A 25244-nucleotide genomic window follows, 5' to 3' on the forward strand; every position below is an offset into this window, starting at 1 on the left:
AAAAAAAATCGCAACATCGGCAGATTCAGAGGCACAAACATATGAACGAGTTGACTGTACGAGTGCTGACGTCATAACACACCCACATTTAAAACAATTTTTATAGGTCTGAGCTCATACAGACGCGAGGATCCACTTACCAGCACTTGGGAGCGTGGACTCAAACGATGGATTATATATACGTATTTGAATTCGTCTCCAGTTCAGTACAAAAAAAAATGCCGGAAATTAATTCATCCTGAAATACAAACTTAAAACTGTAAGATTTGAGGTTCTCACAGCGGTGAGTATGAAGATTTCTGTCTTCTGGGTTGTTGCGCTGTGTAGTCTGGTCGATGTTAACCAACGTTTCAGAGGTCATACTGCCTCCGTCATCAGAGTATGAAGATTTCTGTCTTCTGGGTTGTTGCGCTGTGTAGTCTGGTCGATGTTAACCAACGTTTCAGAGGTCATACTGCCTCCGTCATCAGGGCGATGAGTATGAAGATTTCTGTCTTCTGGGTTGTTGCGCTGTGTAGTCTGGTCGATGTTAACCAACGTTTCAGAGGTCATACTGCCTCCATCATCAGGGCGATGAGTATGAAGATTTCTGTCTTCTGGGTCGTTGCGCTGTGTAGTCTGGTCGATGTTAACCAACGTTTCAGAGGTCATACTGCCTCCATCATCAGGGCGATGAGTATGAAGATTTCTGTCTTCTGGGTCGTTGCGCTGTGTAGTCTGGTCGATGTTAACCAACGTTTCAGAGGTCATACTGCCTCCGTCATCAGGGCGATGAGTATGAAGATTTCTGTCTTCTGGGTTGTTGCGCTGTGTAGTCTGGTCGATGTTAACCAACGTTTCAGAGGTCATACTGCCTCCGTCATCAGGGCGATAAGTATGAAGATTTCTATCTTCTGGGTTGTTGCGCTGTGTAGTCTGGTCGATGTTAACCAACGTTTCAGAGGTCATACTGCCTCCATCATCAGGGCGATGAGTATGAAGATTTCTGTCTTCTGGGTCGTTGCGCTGTGTAGTCTGGTCGATGTTTACCAACGTTTCAGAGGTCATACTGCCTCCGTCATCAGGGCGATAAGTATGAAGATTTCTATCTTCTGGGTTGTTGCGCTGTGTAGTCTGGTCGATGTTAACCAACGTTTCAGAGGTCATACTGCCTCCATCATCAGGGCGATGAGTATGAAGATTTCTGTCTTCTGGGTCGTTGCGCTGTGTAGTCTGGTCGATGTTTACCAACGTTTCAGAGGTCATACTGCCTCCGTCATCAGGGCGATTCTTAGTATGAAGATTTCTGTCTTCTGGGTTGTTGCGCTGTGTAGTCTGGTCGATGTTAACCAACGTTTCAGAGGTCATACTGCCTCCGTCATCAGGGCGATTCATCGATGACCTCTGAAACGTTGGTAAACATCGACCAGACTACACAGCTCAACAACCCAGAAGACGGAAATCTTCAAACTTAAAACTAATGTCGGAACCACTCTGACAGTAAAATATAATGTGGTGAAATTAGTGAGTCCAGGAAACAATGGAATGCCTTAAAACTTACTGTAGGAACACAACCTTACCTAGAAAACGTAAAACACAATTCTGGGACTCTGTTCAACCCTAAACACGTACTATCGAAACACGGACTCACACCCACACTTATACAGTCTAAGTAATTGAGTTCCGACCTGATAACGAACACATAGAGGCCTATATGTTACAAAATAGCGCTAATATAAACTATAGGCCATATGATGCTCGAACGCGTTCAATGTCTCGGATAGAACTAATTAAAACAGTATTCAGCTGTTTAAAATATTCCCTATTCCACGTATTGATATTAAGCAGATGCAATATGAAAGCGCCTTCACATGTGTGTGTTTGTTGTGGTTGCTAATGTTTGGTCTGGCATTGATATTGCCTCTTGTGGTGATGAAACAATTTTCCTTTATGATTTCCTGCAATGAGATCAATCCTCATGAGTGGGGTCGCTGTGACTACTGATTATTCACCCCACCTTATTTAATGTCATATATAAGTTTCATGACCCCCAAGACACATCATCAGAAGGTGGTCATGAATTTATAGCGTTAACTTTGAGTAACCTACAGTTCAACTTTACTTTATCTTGTCTTGAACTGACAATATTCTACATTTAAAATACTTAGCCATTTCAACTTACCCGCAAATCCTACGAAATACTACCAACATCTAAGGAAGCAGATTACCAACTTTACCTCAGGCACTTCCAAATGTATTACAATATCTCTATGATGAGTTTCATAAGTTTTGTACCATTACAGACGGAATGCTGTAACTTTGTTTTAAATTTCTATTGTCTTTGTCGACTTTCCTGAGAATTTTAATCCATCAAAACTGCGTAACAGAATTTTTTCTTTAATTTGTTTGTATTTATGTACTCGGGCCAATGTCATATCTAATTTGGGTTAATAACGATTTTGAAAGATTTTATTCAGAGGAACATGAATTTTTGAAACAAATTACGACTCTCTGAAGACGAATAACAAATTAAAATATAGTTATTGGGGGCAGAGGTTAGGTTGCTGGTGCGAAGAGTCGAATTGATCTTAAATGGTTTCATCCTATTACCTAGTCAGTAAATACCGTATTATTATTATTTAGTGTTCTGTCTGACGACAGGTCCATATGAACATGATCCTTCCATCCTTTTCTCGGACTGGGACCTGTTCATATACGTTCTTGGCAGATGATCCAGAAGTGGTTTGCCATTGCCTTCTTCTGTGTGTGAATGGAGTAATTGTTGGGATGCCACGGAGGAAAACTCCGTGTTGCCTAGACCACGGCCTTGCCCAACACAAGTTATAAATTCGGGCACCGCCGGGAATCGAACCCGAAATACCGTATACCGTCAAAATATGAGGTATTATATTAAGTGTGAATAAACACAGGTAATTAAAATTTGAGATATTAAATAAACACTACTTGTTTCGACATGTAACCGTCATTAAGTGAGTGGAATAATCCCCAGCGCTGAGATAAAGCACGAGTCCTAAAACTTCAAGAAGCAATTCTTCAGATTTACCGATTTTTTTTAAACATTTACAATATTTAGACATTAACTTAAGAATGGAGTGAGAGTTTTTATTAAAATATAAGTAATATTAAACACATGCACAAAAGTAAATGTTTTACTTACATTGTGTAACCCAGACACTGGCGAATTTTATTCGTGATAGATTTTTCAGTCACCCAGCAAAGAACAAACGATGTCCGAACAATCACCTGAAAAAGGGCAGAGTATTAATAATTTCAGACGAATGAAAGCATCCCGTATTCACAAGTCTCACGTAATGAGCATAACTACATGGAGCATAATTCCCGACTGGTTGCACAGCACTGCCACCTGTCAACAAACATTTAAAACGACTAGAACACAGTTCAAAATGTAGTCAACAGATGTCGCTGCAAGTAACATTACCATTAGTATTTTTTTTCCCTGTGCATTTTTACGGCCTTGGGGCCCCTGTGAGTGAGTCCCCCACCGGTTATACACGGCTATTATCACAGGACAAACAGTCTTCCCAGAGAGTTTCATTCAGAAAATGCTGCTATGGCGGCACTAGGGTAGGGAGAAGAGGAGAGTCGTGACGTCACATTCCCTACAGCGTTGCCATTGTGCTAACCAAAATGTTTTTGTTCCACCTTTCCTTTCTTTCTTTCTCTCTGTGGTTTCCTGTTTGGCGCCAGTCATTTTCAAAGAAAAGGAAGAATGTAAGATTACTTACGTAGAAAACAGAGTTGAAAGAACCAAGGGTTTTGAACTAATATTTCTTTTAGTAGAACTTCTTAAGAACAGGCTTAATCAACTCACGAAGAGTTACCGTTACATTTTGGAATTTAAAAGATTGTGCCTCGTACAAACGTTAAGATGCCTAAACCGCGCGTGTGTTTGTGCGTGCGTGCGTTTGTGTGCGAGGGAGGGAGAGTGAGGGGGGAGAGAGAGAAGAGAGAGAGAGAGAGGGGAGAGAGGAGAGAGAGAGAGAGAGAGCAAACCTGACTTTCATTGTGAGGTAAGCAAAAATGCTTGAACAGAACAGAAAAACGGAGAAAATTACATAATGATGAGCTTCGTACTTTGTACTCCTCGCCAAATGTAGTTAAGGCAGTTACATAAAGGAGAATAATAATTGGGGCTCAGCATGCAAAAACTGGATTCAACAAGTTCAAAATAGGGTCAGATGGCGGGCTTTGTTGATTATGGTAATGAACAAAACATGGGCAGTTTGATTATCTGTATAACGTTGTGTACGATGGAAGTACTTCGTTAAATATTATGAAAGTTAAGTAGGAATTAAGTTGCTCACCGTGGATGCGCGGTCTGGGGGCGTTACTTTGGACCACTAGAATAACGAGTCAGTCTGAATTCTTTCGGGGAATGGTTCTGCCTTGTGCGGGCAAAATCTTGTGATGGGACGACCGCCCCCCCAACTCCTAATGCCATGAACCCTGCCAGACGCCTGAAAAGGCTCACACTTTTAGACCTAATTCTAGATTTGAATTGGCCAAATGTCTAATCCACAAAGACTGAAGAAGTAGAAGTTAAGGCTGTTTAATTTTGTCTTTACTGATTACAATTAAAATAACGAATGTAGTTTTCATAGTTTGTCAGAATGTCACTGCGAAAAACAAGTTATTTTAACTGGAAATTTAAACACGTATTCGTTTGCTATCCAAAATATGTTTGGAATGAAACTCCTTTTGAAATAAACATTGAATCTTATTAATATAATAAATGGGCGATTTATAAACCGCTTGTAAAGCAAGATTTCGATGCATGGTCGTGCTTAGAAATAACATACAACACATTCTTCCCCTTTCGTTTTTTTCGACTGGAGTTCACTGTACAACTTCGGCTTTCGGGGTGAGCCGATTTGCAACTGTCATCTTTAGAGTGAAGATGGAAACTAATGTTTGCCGAAACGCCAGATAACTTTTACCACATCCGACGCGGGCCATCCCAGAAATCCAAAGTTGTACACTGAACATATGACACATCATGTCAATGCTCCAATCTCGGAGAATTCTTCAGCGATGTGCTATAAACCACTTTTGCAACGTATGCGCAGAGGTGGCATAAGAGAGCCGCGGGCAGGGACACATTCCTGGACCCGCCCGTCCGACTGACTGGGAGCTTCTCACTGCCAGCGACACATTTCCTTCCATCAGCTCTTCGCAGGGTTCACTGATACGGCGGTAACTTTTATTATGAGAGAATTTAGCATCCCTTCCACCCAATGAGTGTCCTGAATTCTTTCCCAGAGATAAATAGCTGTGAAGTTGACCACTCACTCACGTGCCGAGGTCCGATTATAATTAAATATTTGCCTCCCCTAAATGGTATCAATCCTATTGCAACTTCATCAGCGAATTGAAATGTTCGAACTTTCCCATATTCCATTTGAAATAAAAAAAATTGTCGTCAAATGTGTTACTTACACTTCACCAAATATTATTACAAGATCAGACAATGAGACTGAGATGGGCGGGACGTATAGCGCGCAAGGGGTACATGATGAATGCACACAAAATATTGGTCTAAAAAGCCTGAAGGCAAGATATCACTCGGAAGACCTAGGAGTAGATGTAAAGATGATATCAAAATGGATCTTGGAGAAAAATGTTGGAGTTTGTGTGGACTGGGTTGATCTACATCATGACAAACACCGGTGATGGGCTCTTGTAGACACGATAATGAACCTTCCTACTCCACAAATAGCCGATAATTCCTCGACTAGCAGAGAGCACTATTTGCTTCTCAAGAATTCCCCTGCGTATGTAATATTTTCAGTCATCTAACACACAACACTGCGATCTCATCCAAATGAACATGGTATTTAAACATGATTAAGAGATAAATGGAAACACAACGCCGAGATGTCGCAACAAACAACTCCTCCCCTCCCCGCCTCGCCATCCCACATAACATCCAAGGTCTCCTGTGACCTCGCAACATCAAATTATTCCCCAGAAGTAAAGAAAATAAAACACACACTCACTCTAGCAAGACTAAAATATAAAAACGTCCATTCGAGCAGAAATAAACTGCAATTACACCATGAATTTATTTCTGTCCGCTAGAGGTCAGCAGACGTCACCGTTCCTCCACATTCCTTTGTTTTCTGGGTCACCATCTTGTTAACATAGAGTTGCGAAACAAAGGAAGCCGCATGAGCGAGTCGGTCAAATACCGCACAAAGATAAAGAAGGAACCGTTTTACGTGTTACGGCTAGGCAGTGAATTTAAAATGTTCTCTTCTCGATGTCGATGTTCCCAAAGATGGAAACTACGTTTTCCGAAACTGTGGTAGCTTAGTGTAAGACTGCATGGCGTTACATTCCTGAGGACTAACTTCGACAAACGAGACTGTCTCCGAGGTATGCCTGTATTTCCTCATACATCGCTCAATGTCCTCCGCACAATCGATGAAGTTCGACTCTCACAATCACGAAAGAACCCATAATAAATACAAATTATCATTATAAATTAATCAACAGCCCATTTCTAATCCTTTTCATATATTTTTCACAACCTGATAAATTCTTCTTTTAAACCTAATACTTCAGAAAGTTTAAAAATCAATTCGCTTTTGTAGTTTGTAGCCTCTGAAACGTCTAATTATAACGCCATTCTCACACGACTGACAAGATTTCATGCTACTTGTACGTAAATACCTCGAAACACGCTGCTTCCATCTTCAAGGACGATGGCCTTTAGACAAATATCGACAACTTCGCTGCCGTGATAACCTCGTAGCTTATTCATCAACTGTATTACTGCTCGACGAGGCCCAGAATCCAGCAACCTCCCCCATTTTTGTTCACCTCGTGTTACAAATTTCAAGAAATGTTGTGCCTGTATACAACCCAGAGTTTCATCAGAGTATTCACGAAAGTTCATTTTGACCATGTTCTATGGCAAGGCATTTGAATTCATTCCACATTTAAACCAATTCCTCTAAGATTATTTTTAACATTATCACTCACCAAATGTCTCCCAATGGTGCCTTTCTCTGCATCGACCAAAATTATGTTAGTATTTCTCATTTTGTCCATGCGTACTACACACCTTGCTCTTTGCATCCTTCTGATTCAATTACTAGCCCCAAAACAATGTCATACGACGAGCAGAAATTATGAAGCTTCTCACTATGAAATTTTCTCCAGTCTCCTGTCGCCTCATTCCTTTCAGGACCAAATATCCACAACACCCTACTCTCAAACGCCTTCAGTCCGCCTTGACGATGAAGGCAGCATGTACCTACATGGCGAAACATCCTAGGAGACACGCCATCTTCACCTTCGACGTGTGTCTCTTCCTCCAAGTGAGAGACAGAGTAACATACCCACATAAAACAACCGACAAAACAAAAATGTCTCTTAGCAGACGAGTTGGCAAATGATTCTGAACCAAACAGCATTTATTCCGTAAATTCGACCCGCTCTGAAGTCCTCCATAATTAAAATTATGATTCATAAGAAAGAACAGGTACCATCACTCAAAAGCACTTCTGCTGAAATGAATGGTAATATTTCGTGGGCCGAGACAGGCATTCTTGAATAATGCTGTATTGCTGTCCTTGAACCTTTAAATTCGAACAGGCAACGTCTACTTAGACCGTTGTCGCTCTGAACACAGAGGTGCCAAGCATGAAGAACGCATAACTGCACGATCTGAGAAAGGAATCCAGCTGCAACAGGTAAGGGCCAAACACTGGCTACAGAAAAGCCAGCCGCCTAGCTAACGGAGGACGCGACTTTGAACCTTAGCAGTAACCGTGTGAAGTTTGCCGCTAAGGTCATTGTCCAGTGGCAAACCAGCCAATTGCTGATGATGTGGCATCAGAATGCGTTTGCTACTTTCTCATAAAGAAGACACAGAATGAAAAAAGACAGACAGGGATGGCAAGGACGAAGAGAGATAAATCATAAGAGAAGAAAATGAAGAACAAAATTGGTTGGGAGAAGCAGAGACAGAGAAGATGACCACCTCTAACTCTTTCATTGACTAGTAACAACTATTCGTATCAAAAACATTACCTGCAAGAACAGGAAGCCATTACAATGTATGATTAATTGGAACTGATCTGGACAGTCTATCATTACAATTTTTGAGAGTGTTTTTCACACTACCAGCTACAGAACCCGTTCTTTGTCTGGATTTCTCCCAATGTGAATCATTGAAACAATAAAATTCCCAATTTCTTACGTCACATATTTAACAAATACTTGTAGCTACGTGTACTAGATTAATCTTCTGGGTGGATTTTAATACATTTAATAATCAATAACAGGACACTTAAAAAAATTTTATGTGTCATTAAATTCAGCTTCTAAAAACTACTAGTGTGCACGCGACCAGTTTATTCTGTGGGGAAAAATATAGGATTAATCATCAACAAAGCAAGTGGTACGTATATTTACGACAGGGTTTTAAAAGGTTGGGTTTGGTATTCGTCTTACAAGCGGGTGTGTGGGCCCAGGGCATGGTGTAGACGTGGGTCCATGGAAAAATTATTACTCTCCCGGGAAACGAACCCAGGCTGTGCAATAACTTCAACGCCTTTATGCTGTTGTCACTGTCAGCTGTTGAAATGACGACAAGGCTTCCTGGCGGGAAACGTTTTCTGGATAGGTAGAAGCTCAGGGCGCAGACGATGTTTTCTTATTTTCCAAGTGGAGTTAAAGAGACACTACAAGGTTAATGTATCGTAATGGAATGCGACAACAGAACGGGTCTTGAAGAAGGAAAGAACAAGGAAGGACCCGCAGCGAAATGCATTCTTCGTCAATGCAACAAACTTTTCTTATTTATATAACGGTTATCAAACGTATTTGTTAATTATTTTTAAGAAAACTATTATGTACATATTACAAGTTTATTAATCCGAAATGCCTGAAACTCATTACGAGATTTGCAACACGCATTTAGTGGCATTAAAAACCCATGGTAACTACGAGGGTTACTTCAAAAGTCATGGCAACTAATTTTTTTTTTTTTTTTTTTTTTGGGGGGGGGGGGGGCAAACACGTTATTTTGAAAAAAGTTCAAAATATACATATGAAAGGGCACGATATACTCTTTCGATTGGCGTAGTCAGATCAGGTAGGTGTGAAAAAGGCACATTAGGGAATTAGGGAATTTTTTCATTCTTTAATCCTCGAAAAATTCAACTATGGTTCACAATTGCGCGACACTGCACCTTAAGGTACAATTTGGCTGCACGCGACAGAGACAAGCGACCGAGGCAGGCGACAGAGACGGGAGACGGACACATCGCAGCTTGTCGCCACACACTTTTGAGGTGACGACCGAGACATGCGGCAAAGTGTTTGTTTTCTTTGTTTTGTTGAGACAGACGTGCACATATTCTGTGAAAAATGAGTACAAAAATGCTTCTAAAAAGGTTACTCGAAGAAGAAGAAGAAGAAGATGATGTGTTGCTGTTATTTGTTGCGAAAGAAACAAAGAAAACCTATGAGTTCAATATTCAAAACCAGACGTGAAGAAGGATCTTTCTGTCGGTGGTCAGTGGTCGGTTTTCTGCTACTCATTCTACCAATTGCTCATCTTGGTCACCAGTAAATTTAATTTCCGCCAATACTTTACTCAAGAGACAAGACTTTTCCGAGAGCGGTCTCCTGTGCTTTGTCTCTGTCGCCTGTCTTTGTCTCGCGCTCGTAATTGTACTTCATACGATTGTACAGAGAGCAGACAGGAAGCGACCAGTCTCGGTCTCGTAACTCTGTCGCCTGCCTCGGTCGCTTGTCTCTGTCGCGTGCAGCCAAATTGTACCTTTACAGTCAATACACGCACATAATATCATCCCATCTACGCCTAGGTCTTCTAACTGGAAAATGTTATTCATTCCTTCCAATAGTTGATGAATAGTACAAATTACGAAATTACTAACGAAAGATACAATCACGGATTCATTAACTCGACTATTGACAATAAATCTTTGTCCTGAGATTTCAGGTTCTCACGGTGGTGGGTATGCACCCTGATGATGGAGACAGCAAGCACCTTTCAAACTTCAACCAGAATATATGACGCAATATCAAGAACAGTTATCGTCAAAGACTTGTCTTGTTTTTAGTTTTCTCGCGACAGATACCATCTCTGCCAACTTCAATCATAAAAAAAACGTTTCTATTTCAACTATTTATATCACGCAGAAAAAGTTTTGATATGGAAACCTCATACAAATTACAAACACGACTTAACTGTCACAATTATTTGTGTAACTGCTTCAGAGTTAATTGGGAAGTGTCAGTATGAGAGGTCAGTGTAACAAAGTAGGCTTGTGTCTGTCTGTGGGAATAATATTTATTTTTGCTTGGTAAAACTGCTGGGAGGTCAAGCTTTTAATTCCTAAATTAACAAGAAGTCAGGTTTAAAATAGGTTTCGCACGCTCTCACGCACGCACACTACACACACACACACAATCAAGCATTGCTGTGTAATGGTGGTTCATATTCTAAAGGTGCCTAGTTCGAATCTAAATCGGAAGCCCAACCAACGTCACAGATTTCCGTGGGTTTCTTAAAGTCATTCAGGTATGAGATGGAATATTAATTTTAAAATACACCAAGACCGTTTCCTTCCATATCTCTCCCACTTAGCCGATCTTCCAGTACAATTATTAACGTATAAGATTTCTGAGATATTTGTGATTTGATGGTCATTTAACAATACAGGCAAAAGGAGACATAACCCTGGCTTCATACAGTGTGGCGGTCACTACATTCCAGCAGACTACCGGATGAATAAGTCAGATCTATTGGCAATGCGACTAGCAAACAGGTGACCATCGGAAAATGTATAATGCGCTCATTTGGTGCACCATCTTGTCGCGACTCCATTGTACTGCGGGGGGGAAGTTCAGTGTTGCTGTAATTGTCAACGAAAATCCAAGGGAAAAGAAATGGTTGTATGTTGGAACAAAACTGTCCACCTGAAAGTTTTGTTTCTTGGTCCGTTTTCCCACTATCAGCGTGAGCCGAAAAGGTTGTCAGGAAAGTTAATGGCTGGCTACGTGCTCGACTGCGGTTCGATTCATGACGAGGACAGGAAATGTTCTCTCATCGCACATCCTTCAGTCAGTTAAAGGGGTCCATTTCCGGCGAAGAAACGACTGAAGATTGCCTCTGACATGCAAGTAGTGTCGAGGTTAAAACGCGTGGGGCTTTACTTTCAACTTCCACAGAACAATGTTGACGTGGTAGGACTTTTTTTTATTTTGTTATAAATTCAACAAATACTTAAAAAAATTATTTTCGGGTTATATAGCGACGCTGTTCCAATAAGACATTACTCGGAAAACATAATGAACGGTGAGCTGGTGAGGACATCGAAGGACCAGTGTTCGTTTGGTTAAGCGAAATATCCCATCATTCATCTAAGAAAAAATTTATGTAGAGAAAACTGGTAACCCGTCCTTGGTGCCTCAAAGATACAAGTCTAAAATATTACATTTATATATGCTCGGTACTGAAAATCATTCTACATCTGTAGCAGATACAAAAACATTAATATTCGTTCACTGATACGAAAACAAACTCAAATGTAAGAAGGCCCACATACGTGTCACTCCTCGGGGTTTGTTATGTTCAAGGCGAGTGTTAATATGGCGAGAAACAGAACTAGCCAAACCACCGTTCTACTTAATAGCGAGCCACTGACATCAGCTCTCTCAACGTAGACCACTTGCTTATGTCAGAACATTACCACCTACTAGACTGTTGTCAACAACCGTGCCTTAAGGAAAATCGCCGAATAAAAACCTGTGCGAAGAATTCACACGGTACAGCCCCACTTCAAGATTCTCACATTCAGATTAACCTATATTCCACAATGCAAATACATCGCATGTGTTTTCTCTGGGACCGCCCACAGACCGGCCTCACCTCACTCGACTTCGACGTGACTTTCACCTCACTGGGTTCCCACGCTCTCACTCCCCGCCCGTGTCTGATCAACACTCCATTCATATCAGCGGGGTACAACTTATCAGACCCAGTTTGCTATAAAATTCGGCGACACAGAATTCACTAACTCAGTGGCGAAGGATCCTTCTTGGGTAGATGACAGTCTATTAAGTGGTGTGCATCTTATGGAGGCCGGAGGTTCATTGTGGGCCCTCCACTGGTCCTTATCCTGACTTTGTTTCTTCGTCTCTTGCCTTCCCCTCTTTTCCATACTCTTCTGTTTCGCCCTTCTCCTTTTCCTCTAGCTTTCTCATTCAGTTCTATGACATCAGGTCTTCCTGTATGTTTATTTCTACATTATTCTACTATCTTAACTTTAACTGTGTACTGAAAACACTGCAATGCATGGGATTGAGTTTATTTGCTTTGAGAATGCTCAATACAGTTGACGTAGTAACACTGAAATTAACACGTTCCATCCCTTATAAAAATTCTTAGCCTCGGCGGTGGAAGGACGTGGTCATTGGATGGAAAGTTAGATGGACCACAAAGAGAGACCGAGAGGAAGTCACAAAGTTGTGAATGCATGGAGCTATGCACATGGACAACTTTCCTGTTAACAAGAACAGTATTTAGCCAGCGGTGTGGGAAGCCATGTTGTCCTTGTGCTGTAGAACCTGGGCGATAATTAGTGGCAAATGATTTCTAGGACACACACAGATCGGCTCATCAGCAGACGGGTAAAGTCACAACAGTCTCCTAATTCACATTGTTACTCCACTTATAACTTAGAAAATACACAGATCACAATCGTAAATTTCCTGCTAATTAATATTCGTGCAGGTCTGCATCAAATCCCAGAAACAAACTGTCGTACAAATGACCAAAACATATGAAATCGTCTCGTATCTCTTCCCTTTTTTTTCGTCATCTTTTCCTTCTTCTTGTGTTTAATTTTCTTTGTTATGTTTCTTCCACTAGATTTTGTGCCATTTTGTATCAGAAATAAACTCTGAAAAAACTGCCAACGTGGATAGACTTATGTATATTCGTACACTGCAGTCTAGGTTCTTGGTGACGAGAAAGATAAATCAGTGTTAGTTCATGGTCTGAAATATTGTAAAATACAAGATACTTTATATTTAGAAAATACGGTATACATTTGTACTCAAATTCTTCTTCTTCTTCTTCTGAGCGCAAATTAAGCCCAGTTTCCATAAATTTTGCTTATTTCCTATTATTTTGAATAATAATTCCAATAAACAAAATCCCCCGCATCTGGAGAGTTTGGAGTTAAGGTGGCAACAGTGTGCAGTTTTCAAGTTTCGCGCCAGAGCGCGCTGTACCGTGGGATCACAGCCCCACAAAAAGTCACACGGTCCATGCAAGGCAGCGTGGCTGCGTCGAAATGAAGAGACTTGTAAGCAAAACATAAGTCCCCACGTAGTGGCCCTCAGTGACTTTACAACTCATTAGAATCAACACCACATGTTAGGCCCTAAAAATAAATGAAAATAAATCCAGAGCTCACCAAGTCGACTGCTAACTCTAGCGCAAAGTGTCGCAGCGAAGTCACCCCGGGGAGCAAACAGAATCAATTCCATACGTAGCAACAGAATTAATCCCAAAAGCATAGCACAATTACTTCGACAGCCAAGTTCAAAACGTCAACAGTTCCCAATATACCTACCTTGTTAAATGGTTGATAAATAATCCCTAAAGAGATAAATCACAAGTATTATTTGGGTGTATATTTGAAATGAAAGTAAATGTAAAACTGAGCTAACATCTTCATCTGTGTTCTGTCTGATAACGCCAGAACGCCTTCTAAAAAAAATTCTCGTTTTATTTCTCATACTGTGGTACAGAAAGTGCGCACATTAAGACTCAGCCCTGTGGCACTGGAATGCAACGACACGTGCTGAAGCAACATTCCTGTTTATTCACTGGTCGCGGATCGATTCCCGTAGCCTGCGTACGGCGTGTCGTGAGTACTATAGTGTACTACCCAGCGGCTATGGGGCAGAGTAATGGGTTAATGGTGAAAAGTACCCATGGGAAAGATTTCTTAACCTCGGAACTAGATGGAGCTGAGCGGTAGGCTTCACGCTTTCGAAAGCCACTACGTAGCTCGGGTAAAAAAGACGAAGATCCCACTGCCGAGAATCAAACCAGAACCGTCGAGTCGCCCAGCCTTCCTGAATGAACATTCATTTTCATGTAAATAGGTAACCACATTACTAATCCGTCCGCTAATTAGATTAAAGAAATTCTTATTATGGACACAACATGGGGAATCTTCCTGAAACTCCCAGGAACGATTTGAACGTCTTATTTCTTTAATAGATTAGGATTATGATCTTTTGGGTTCAAGGCAAAAAAATACAGGTGGTAACCCCTAACTGAAACACTGGTAACCACCAAGATGACCACAGGCGTCATACTTCTTACGACCAGAGTCCACTCAGTATTTTAAATCTGTTACCGATACCAACATCATGGCCTTGCAAACTTGTGAAGTGGAAACAACACTCGGACCTTCTATGGAAAACTTTGATGTTTTGTAATGGTGACAAGTGTTATGGCGACATGACAACGCATTAATCATTGTAGCAACGTTAACGAAGTGATTATAAACATAGACAAACCACTGATTGCGAAATGTGGAAAGCTCATTTCACAATGAGCTGAAAGTTGTAACAAGTAAGCTGCGAAATTCTAAACGCCACGCATCACAAATAATTGCCAATCGCTGTCCTAATAATACGTCATCTGCTGCCTTATCGGTCTCTCCTTACATTCACTTCAGTGACATCGTGAATGGAGCACAGTATATGAGTGGCACTGAAATCCTGCGATGTCCAAGCCTTCTCCAGAACTTCATAATATCTAAGGAACTGAGAAGCGTCAGAATATAACTTTTTCTGGAAGTGAGGATAGCATGTCAGAACCCCCTAGTGTCGGAAGTCATAAGCGCTGAAGTAACTCGCCCAAGTGCCAGTTCATTAATACGTAAGTCGGACTGTGAAGTAAACAAGGTGCTGGCTGTCTCTTGGCCAATACAGGTCGTGTCCTTGAAGCACGAACCCCGGACATACCGATCCCGGGTTAACGTCCTGTCCACGTGGCGCCGTTACGCGAACATCCGGCCGCTAGTGGCAAGGTCTCAGTAATAACGGGTGGCCCGCGACCCACCTTGAACTACCGTTTTATTTTCTGCAACATTGACTGAACGTGTATTCGGAAGGGAACCGGTTTGAATCCCGACAGAGTTAACGACTATCCTACTGTGGTTTTCCACTCTCTACGTGAATGCCAGGTCTGTAACTCCAAATATGCCACGACCGTCTCCTTCCAAATCTTTATTTAGCCGCCATTCTATATAATTTCCCCACCTCACTCGCCGAAACAACGTTTTCAAATTTTGAATTTGAAGGAGTGCCGCTAAATGATAAATTTCGTATTTATGGTCACGTCAAATGCAGAACCAATGCAAACGCATCGCGCTGGTTTACACGGCGTTAACGAGTCACAAGTTACCTTGTCTTCACTGTGTTTAAACGCGTCTGGTGACTTCCCTCGTTAGCTTTCGACAGTGCAGCACTTTCAAATAGGGACTGAATAAAACCATGTACATCCTGTCCAACCAGGACGGAAAGAAGTAGAAATAAAACAAGGGGCAGAGGATGAAGTGATGAATGAAAGACTGAGGTATCAGTTAACAAAGTTCTCTTCGCCAACAAACGAATTACCGTAACTGAGCCACAGAAATAAATTGCACAGCACCCAGCTGAATCACCCGACAACTGGCGGAACAGAGTAACACATAATCACCGGACAGTGAATCACCACCACATTCCTCGCCAGCGGTCACGTTTAGGGGTCGTTAATCTGCAGACGATAATCCACAGCTTCCTGCCCGGCAGAAGACAGAACTCTGACGTATGGCTTCTCTAGACATGTTCGTGGATCGAACGACACAATGTACAAGAGGTTCCAAGTTCGAAACTGGATGGAAATCCTCTCAGTCCCTCCACACAGCACGTTACAAACATTAACACAACGATCGTCGAATTCTTGACATCGGTCGAGGTTCCAACAGCCACTATCCCCAGGGAGGAATTTTTCTACATCCATTCGAAACGTGTCTATGACTAGACTCATTGACTGAATATCGCAAATGAGTGGTTAGTACTCGAGAGGCCCTTGTCTCGGACACCGGTCATCCTCACAGGTGTCTGTGGTATCCCTTGGTCCTTCAAGATAACTATTGGGTTAATAACTTGAAGCCGGAAGTTTCAAATTCATCATTTACAAATAATTTTACCGTTAAACATTCCAGATCTTGCATTCAGTGGATGTGAGTGGTTAGTTAAAACCTCAAGCAACATACAAACTTCAAGTATACCACTCAAATGTCTGCTAGCTGATTTAAATAATCCGTCCTAGTGGTTACCATCGTTTGTTTATGCAGAACAGGATAAAGACACATTTTCATTGCCGTGAAATTCTAAACTCTACACACAACGAACATTTTCAAAACATTGGAATGAAAATATGTCAGGGTATGGGCTCGATAAAAGTCTGGCCGGCAGGGGATGTTTTAATAGGTCGAGAAAAGTGCGCATAATGGCCGGAGGAAGCGGAGAATTGAGAACCTGTTAGCAGTATTAATCCACAAGGACAGATGCTACAAACAAAGACGACGTCGCCAGCCCGACTGTCTCCTAATTTCATTTGGTTCACAGGATAACCGCCAGGGCGCTCTGATATTGCAACAAACGGAGACAAAAGAATTGCTCTACGTAAAACAAGGGCAGGCAAATGAGTAACATATTTTCATGTAGTCATAGTTTCGAAGTATGTACAAAGGTGATGGCATACGAAAACGCTTACAAATAAACAGAAAAACATGCAACGTCAAATTTCTCACGCTCCAATACCTTTCATGTGAGGTTTTTACGTCACAGACTGGTGAGGGAGACAGAGTACCTGTTACGTCAGGAATATAAACCACACTTTTAAATGCCGTACACTTCCTCCTCAAACAAACAGCAGCGCAACCTATATGCCGTCCTTTTAAAACACTCGGCGTAACTCAGTTCTTATGCAATGAGAATATGTAACGAGGATTCACGAGCCATACTGATTACGGTTGGAAGATCTCATTTGTTAACGACATTATTCTGACGCAATAACTTCTCAGGCATGGCGACGTTGCAAGTTTGGGCCCAAAATATGGTACCGTAACCCCGTGGTTATAGCACTCACGTGCATTGAGGTCAAATTACAGAATTTATTTTTGACGTAAATACGTCTATATTTTCGGGTCAGTGTCATTCGGCAAAAAGTGAAAGGAAAAAGTGTAACTGCATTGTTATGTTACCTTGGAAACGTCAATTGTTTACTCGGCATTATTGTTACCTAGGAAACTTCATCTGTTTATCAACAAATCGACAATAATGGTTACCTAGGAAACGTGATCTGTTTACTCGGTATTATTGTTACCTATAAAACATTTCATTACATTACCTTACCTTACATTACATTACAATACTCTACTTTACATTTCATTACATTACATTACTTTACATTACATTCAGCTACCACAGACCCATCTTAAGCGTAACTAATTCAAGTTGATTAAGCAATGTTTTAATCAAACTTATCTCAATTGTAAAGCATGTATAAAGGAAATATTTAGAATAAAGCCAATATATAAACTTCCTTTCCGTATAGACGTATTTACGTCAAATTCTCCGGAACCGTGGTTCCACTGACAACGTTTTGCCAAAGCTGGTAATAAGGGAGATATTTCAAAGCATGAACACTGCACACTACTTGCGGTAACAACATTTTTGGGCATATGGTGCTGATAAGGACAGTAGAAGTAGAATAATTAGTAGTAGTAGTTTGTAGAGAAAATATTGAGACAACTGCACAATTAAGATTTTCATTGCTAAGATCTGATATTCTCACGGCGATAAATATTAAGATTAATGTGTCCTGAGATGCAGTACCTTGTATGGTAGAAACTGACCGACATCTCAGAAAAGCTTACGGCCTTCGTCATAAGGGTGTACCAAAGTGTTTCACACGCATCTGCTGTTAGATAACAAAACATAATTTTCCTCCGGTTTCAGCGGTCTGGCGGTTCAACATGAGCCAAACTGGAGCGCATACTACTGGAATCGGACAGAATTTTCTGCCGGCCCCATTCGAATTTACCACGCCCAAATGCAAGCAGTTGCTACACTAAGTGCCTTTACAATCGATGTTAACTTAAAATATATTATTTTATATTTTTCCACTAAAGAACGTAATCTAAAAAATATAGTTAAGATTTCTCACAGCCAAAGTAGAAACTGTTGTAACATACTTGAGAATGAATTTAAACCGAATCCAAAATTGTTGGCTACTTAGCTCCATAAAGTGTCGAGGTTAAGATTTCGTTTAGTTAAACTTCCATTCCAACATACATCCTAATGACGTGATGCTTAATTAAGCACAGCGTGAACTTTATTCGCAAAACCAAAGAAATCTTATAAAAGTAAATGCCTACATTAAGATGGCTGTCTTCTAAGTTTTTGCGCCATGCAGCCTGGTAGAAGTTTACCGACGTTTCAGAGGTCTTTGCTACCTCCATCATCGACTAGACTACTTAACGTAAAATCCTACAAGACAGCCATTGTCATGCACGTTATTTCGGATAATTAATACATTCATAAACAATTACAAATACAGATATCCTAAAAAGATGTACACACACATTTACTGAAGCAAATAAAATCATTTTAACAAACTAAACCATTACATGCGTCATCATCGGTACTTAGCGAATTACCTAATCTAATGCAGGTTTTCAAAATGGCCATCGTTAGCTTCGTAGCGCAGATGACAGCGGTGAGGAATTGACCGAGAGGCGGCCACCAAAGTTGATGCTGTGTATACACCTTTTTGGGATATCCTGTAAGCGATAAAATGAACAGAAGTTTGGAATTAAAAGTCGAGTGAAAGAATAGCTGTCGGTAGACCGAGAGAGAGATGGGCTGACCACTTAAATAGGGCTGCAGTAACCTGATGACCGTCTAAAACACTCTCTCATTAGTTGACTGTCGCTCAGCTGGTCAAGACACCCAAACCTTTTATGATCTGAGAACCAGGTCATTAAATTCTTCACACAAGCCCGTTCCCTATTCTGAGCCAGCTTAATCCACGTCACTCCTCCATTTTGATATCTGACTATTTTCTAATTTGCGCCAAGTCTCCGCAAATAATCTAAATCGTTTAGGTTCTCACAAAAGAACTGTGTATACATTTCTCACATCCTGTATGTACATATTTGATGACGTCAATTTCAGGAAACTGATAGCGATTACACTAGCCATTCAAAACACTCCTGAACTCAAGAAATGAACCATATGATACTCCGTCCATAAAAGATAATCTTAAAACAGTATGTTCACGTCTCACACTATGGGCTGGACTGCACGACAAACTGACATCCAGAACTGAAACACGAAATAATTATTTTCAGGACAGCGTGGCCAAGACTTCCGCCACGATCGTACAAGCAGCTCGTAACAGTCGCTCAAGCCCAAATTATTTTGCAAATTAAAAACTTTATTACACAAGTTTGTTTGTCCTCATTTGCTTGGTCCCAAATAATAACCTCAGAAGCCGATTTAACACGAGACCAAATTTCCAACCCATACAACATGTACAATTAATAATATCTTCTTTTATTATTATTATTAGTGTTCTGTCTGACGACAGGTCCATATGAACAGGATCCTTCCATCCTTTTCTCGGACTGGGACCTGTTCATATACGTTCTTGGCAGATGATCCAGAAGTGGTTTGCCATTGCCTTCTTCTGTGTGTGAATGGAGTAATTGTTGGGATGCCACGGAGGAAAACTCCGTGTTGCCTAGACCACAACCTTGCCCAACACAAGTTATAAATTCGGGCACCGCCGGGAATCGAACCCGAGACCCCAGGATTACAAGGCCAGCGTTCTAACCGCTAGACCACCGACGTTTCAGGGACCATGATGGTAACTGTATCGAGACCACCTCACATACCCACAGCCAGTACTCAATATTCCGATTAGATTTTATTACAGTTAGTCGCATAGTTACATATTTCTGGATTTTAATTTTCATACAATGCCTATTGTTTCATTTAAAATAAGGAGTATAAAATTATATGTTAAAAGAACGGTTTCTTGCTGTGTTGTTCTGTGATGATCCTAAAGCGATTTCTGACTTCTACAGAGAGGCATTGTTCTTACGAAAGAAAAACTCCAGTCTACAGTAAGCTGACTTCGTCAGCGAAAATTTCCCATACTGAATATTAAAATGCCTTCAGCTGAAGAATTTGTCTAACAGGTAACTCACATTACTAAAATCTAAATACTATTCATTACTGTCCGTGATAGTACGTGGCAAACATTTACGTTGCAACTCCTCACTAACTACACCACGCAGAAAAATTATTTGTAACTTTGGCTTTGGAAAAAATAACGATTATTCAGTTGCTCAGTAAAGACAACATCAGTAATTACTTCCACATGCTTCATTACAGAAAATATAACGTAAGTCTGGTTCATCGCCCCCTTACCTACCTCTTCCTGCGGAGACATAACGTTTAAAAGCCCTAAGTCCTTATATATATTCATAGAAACCTATTCTTGTAAACCGGAAGTCATAACTTCAGTACATTTACATATCCGGTCGGAAATGTCGGAATCTGTATTTCACCTGTGACTTTAAGAAAGCTGCATATATATATATAACTTTAGAAGTGTCTAAATATAAACGGCGAGACAAAGTGAAGCAGTTCCTAGCGGAATGTTAGCAGTATCGTAGCAGTTTCCCATGTACTCCGATAGTGAGGGGGCGGGGGGGGGGGGGAAGCCTGCGATTTACCGTAACGTCAGAACTTGGCACGTGTGGCCCATGACGTCATCTCAATACCAAAAAAAGAAGAAGCGAGGTGAATGAAATAAAAGACTGACATTGGATGAAGGATGGGTTTTTAAAACGTGAGAAGTCTGCCTGGTGACGTAACGGCGCCAAGATGTTGCATGCTAATTGTAATTCCTCTTATTCATTATAACACAAAGTGGAAGCGGATAAAACAGGCAGAGTGTATTGGATTCTGAAACATCTTGGTTTCAATACTCTGGTTCATTACCTAATCCGACCTATAAGAAAGATAATATAAAGAAAAACTTTACGAGGTTTGCGTGGAACGCATCTGAGGCAAACAGACCACTAGTCACAGATGGAATGTTGTATACAAATTGACCTTAAGAAACTAACCAAATAACTCCATGCAGTGCAGTCCATCTCCAGTCTTCAAATCTTCAGCAGCTGCTCAGCTGTTACAGAAATTCCTTGCCTTTTATGGAACGGTATGGTTCATGACTTTGTTCACAAGAGTCCGCCACTGGAACCTACTCTCAGCTAGATGAATTCGGTACATCCTTTTATACAACCCCAAGGTTCATTATCGTGACCACCGCCACCCGCCAGGGTATGACAATACGAATTGGATTGGGTTTGTCTGACAATGAGATCACAACGACACTTTTGTGTTCTCGGCACACCACACTTTGCAGTCAACCAGAGAAGTTTCAACGCATTGATTGCACAGTCTCGCAAAGGTCGCTCGTCGGCAAAGTCATCCGGATAATGTAGCAGGTTGTTTACAAAGTAAACATCAAACATGTCCATTAATATTACTACGGACCGTTTAAAGAGGCCGACTGGAGGCCAAGTCAGATCATTCTAACACTGCAGTAGTACAATCAGAAAGTTCAACGCAGCTAATACCAATGGCTGCAACTGGAAACGACCTCGGGCCACTTACACAACCTCCCATCCCTTAGACAGATCTCCATATGTTTCATTTTAGGTGTTCTTTACTCTTTAGAGCAAATGAAGAACGCCTATGACCTGATGTGCCCGTCTGTCTATAGAATGTTTCAGCTGAAGAGACCGTGAGGCAATCTGATTTTCCATTTATGAACGATCTATCAGTGGCCAATGCCAATCATTTAATGGCTGCTGGATTATTATAATTATTTAATTATGGGGATAACAAAAATGACTTTAATGATTTGATGTTGAATATTAAATGATGTGATAGTGGTAGTTATTATTTGACGAAAATAGTTATTAGAACCTGGTGACATGGTGAATATTCATGATGAAAATGATGATTAGATTAAGTAAATAATAATGATGGCTTAATGGCACTGATATTTATTATTGTGATTGTCATATTATCAACTGATAACTTTATGAAAAGTTTCATGCGACAGTGCTGCTACCTATCAATAGCCATACAAACTGTTAGTGCAACCATCAGCGGCCATATCAGCTGTTGCATCGGATGTGACGTAAAGAACACCTCTAGAGCTTCAATTATTCTGCAGAATATACCTTTCCAATTTTATTTTGTTATCCAGCCATCTACTCGATCTGCAAATTGGGCGTTGGAGTTTCCCATCAAAATTCTTTGTGCACTAGGTATTTCCATCTCTGCCATATGCTCAGACCACCGTAGCCTCCTATATTTCAGCCAGATTTTTAGCGCTTACAAATTCTTGAAATCTGTAAATTGAAGAATAAGCCGCATACCCGATATAAATGAACCAGGCAGAAATATGACTCTCGGTTCAACCATTAACACACAAATCCAGTCACACGTTTCCAATCGGCTATCCCACCGGAACACTTTGACGTCTGGCCGTTTTGGTCAATTAATTCAACGGTTCTGAAACGTCTCCTGGATAAAGGCCGAAATAATTTAGTTGTCTGACAGTTTATGGACTACAAGAACATATTATAATCACTTCAATCTAGGCCTGTGTACATTTCTTACCGACTTAGGAGCCACCTCCATAAATATTGAGAAAGCACATACACACATATCATAAATATTAATTACATTCACGTAAATTTATTCACTAACGTTCAGCCCGACATCTGCAAGACGGAAACGGAACTAATATGGCGGGGCTTGAGTGAAGTCATTAATAAAATTCAAATGCACATTAATGTAAATTTAATTCAAATTTATATGCGTGTTTTAAGCAGATTAAATAATATGCCTTGTCGCAACGGATCACAAATATTTACAATTGATTAAAGAGAAGCAAATTTCTTCCCCCCCACTACGAAGGGTTTAGACTTCACACTTATGACGTAATAATGAACGATGTTTAAAATACACTTGTGTACACAGGACTGTTGCAAACATTTCGGTGTGTGTATTTAACATAATGGAGGAAAAATGTGCAAATAACATGTGTGATTAGCTATAGCACCAACAGAACTTATGTCCCTACGCCGTGAACAGAAAATGTATTAAATTATTCCAAATTCGATAAGAATCTTCACCCCTTCTTATTAATATTCGTAACAGGAAACGATACTGATGTCTATAATGAAAAATATACCCTCTACACACAAAACGTCCATTAAGAAATAAAATGATGCACAAAAATCCATTATGATATATCTCCGAAGTGTTAATAAAAGTCAAGTTTAAAACTGAAGTTATAGTGAATTTTCTACGTTGAAACCTGGATCGGTGTGCCTCCACACGACTTGGATAAGATTTGTAAATACGCCAATCAAAACTGGATTGCAGTTCACTTTTCTACACTGAAATTAATGCCAATAGATGTGTAATGATCACGTGTTACATTAATATCTAAACAAGGCATTCCTCCACTTGAAATTTAAAAATCTTATCAGACCATTTCTCAATGATCGGTCCCTCCCATTTTAAACCTCGCGTTGTAAACTGCACGGAAAATAGCGTCACTTGACGTAAGAGGGCGCCTTTAGTTGAACTTGGCAGAAAACTATTTCAACAGCCAAGGTGATAACACTGACAAAAAAAGTGAAATACATTCACAATACCTAGATAATAAACATGGAAAGGAGGTACCTCTTTTTCTTCGAGGCTAGTAATGCCGTCAGAATGACGCGTTCCGCCTCTTAGCAACAACATGGCGCCCCAACACCTGTGTATTAAGTGTTCTGTTCATGTAAATTATCCAGTTCTACCATATACACACGATCCTGTTTGAACAAGCAAACGCGTTTCCACGTAACTATTTTAATATTAATCGATTTTGTAATAATTCCGCGAGAGACTTCCAAGAGTTATAAAGCAGTATTATGAACTGTGATACACAAACAATTTAATGTTTTTAAACAAATACAGGTAGAATGCAGTGATTCTGATAACTCGCAGACGATGGTACGTAGAGGTTACACTTCACACAGACGACTCTTAGCGTAAACGCATGGCAACCAGTGGTCAGCGAACACGTGGTGGTTTTCTGTCAGGTCTATGCCATCTGAATGTTTAAAATTCGATTGTGTTTCTTCTACCTTTACTGAAACAGACTGTGTGTTCTTCGGCTCATAAAGTCCTAAACCTGTTCAGAGATTTATCTAGTGCACTTGTACACCCAACCAACAAGAAAGTATTAGCAAGTATTAAAATGAATTAAGCATTCCAAATAAAACAACAGATTTTGGAATATATAAATATTTAAAAAAATAATTAAGAGTCGCATCTTGCAACATCAGACTGCATATTTGCCAGATAACGTGTTATTGGTGATCAGTATAAAACCGTCCCGAATAATAATTGGCTCAATTCTCATATATAATTTCTTCTAAAATTAATCATAAATTTTATCACACCAATTTGAACCTGAAGTTAAGAACGAAACTTCAAGACCCGAGTTCTGGAAAAAAACATTTACTACTCTGGTCCAGTGTATAAATGCAGTCGCAATGAAACAAAGAAGAGACGCAAATAAGAAGGAACCAAAAAACAAGAGGAAGACGGAAGTGAGGAGGATGCGAGAGTTAATAAAGTCCCTGGAAAGTCACGTGCTGCGATACTAGCAGACAGAAAAACATCGTGCCTGTTCTAAATTGCTGCAAACTCTACCCGTACTACTTTATAACACTGAGAGGCTATAAAATAGTAAAAAAAAAAATAACGATTCTACGAACAATTGAGAAGCGGAAAGCATGAAAGACGTGTGAATGATCTTTGTATTAAAGATCAATGTTCTGCACTCAAGAATAAGGGGTTATGTGTGCGCACATCACTTGTCTACCAGGCTGCCTACGTCACAGTTATTTACTTAACAGCTGTTCTGTATGGAGATAAAATTTCGTCGGTCACTCTAAAGGAAGACCATAGATTGACTGTCTATGGCACAGGATCCCAACTCGAGTCCCGATAATATGTTT

At 40.5% G+C, this 25244-nt stretch overlaps 1 long non-coding RNA gene across 2 annotated transcripts in view; it reads right to left on the reverse strand.

The window, feature by feature from the left end:
* Positions 1–572: 572 nt before the first annotated feature.
* Positions 573–25244, reverse strand: part of LOC110837340 (uncharacterized) — an 87807-nt gene continuing 63135 nt past the window's right edge. For both annotated transcript variants that reach the window (XR_015537406.1, XR_015537407.1), the window contains exon 3: positions 573–3243. This is a non-coding gene — a long non-coding RNA (uncharacterized LOC110837340). The remainder of the gene's footprint in view (positions 3244–25244) is intronic.

The sequence above is a fragment of the Zootermopsis nevadensis genome, unplaced genomic scaffold, assembly GCF_977971745.1.
Source record: "Zootermopsis nevadensis isolate Lab colony 2312 unplaced genomic scaffold, Znev_1.0 Znev_ptg000028l, whole genome shotgun sequence".
NCBI classification, from domain to species: domain Eukaryota; kingdom Metazoa; phylum Arthropoda; class Insecta; order Blattodea; family Termopsidae; genus Zootermopsis; species Zootermopsis nevadensis.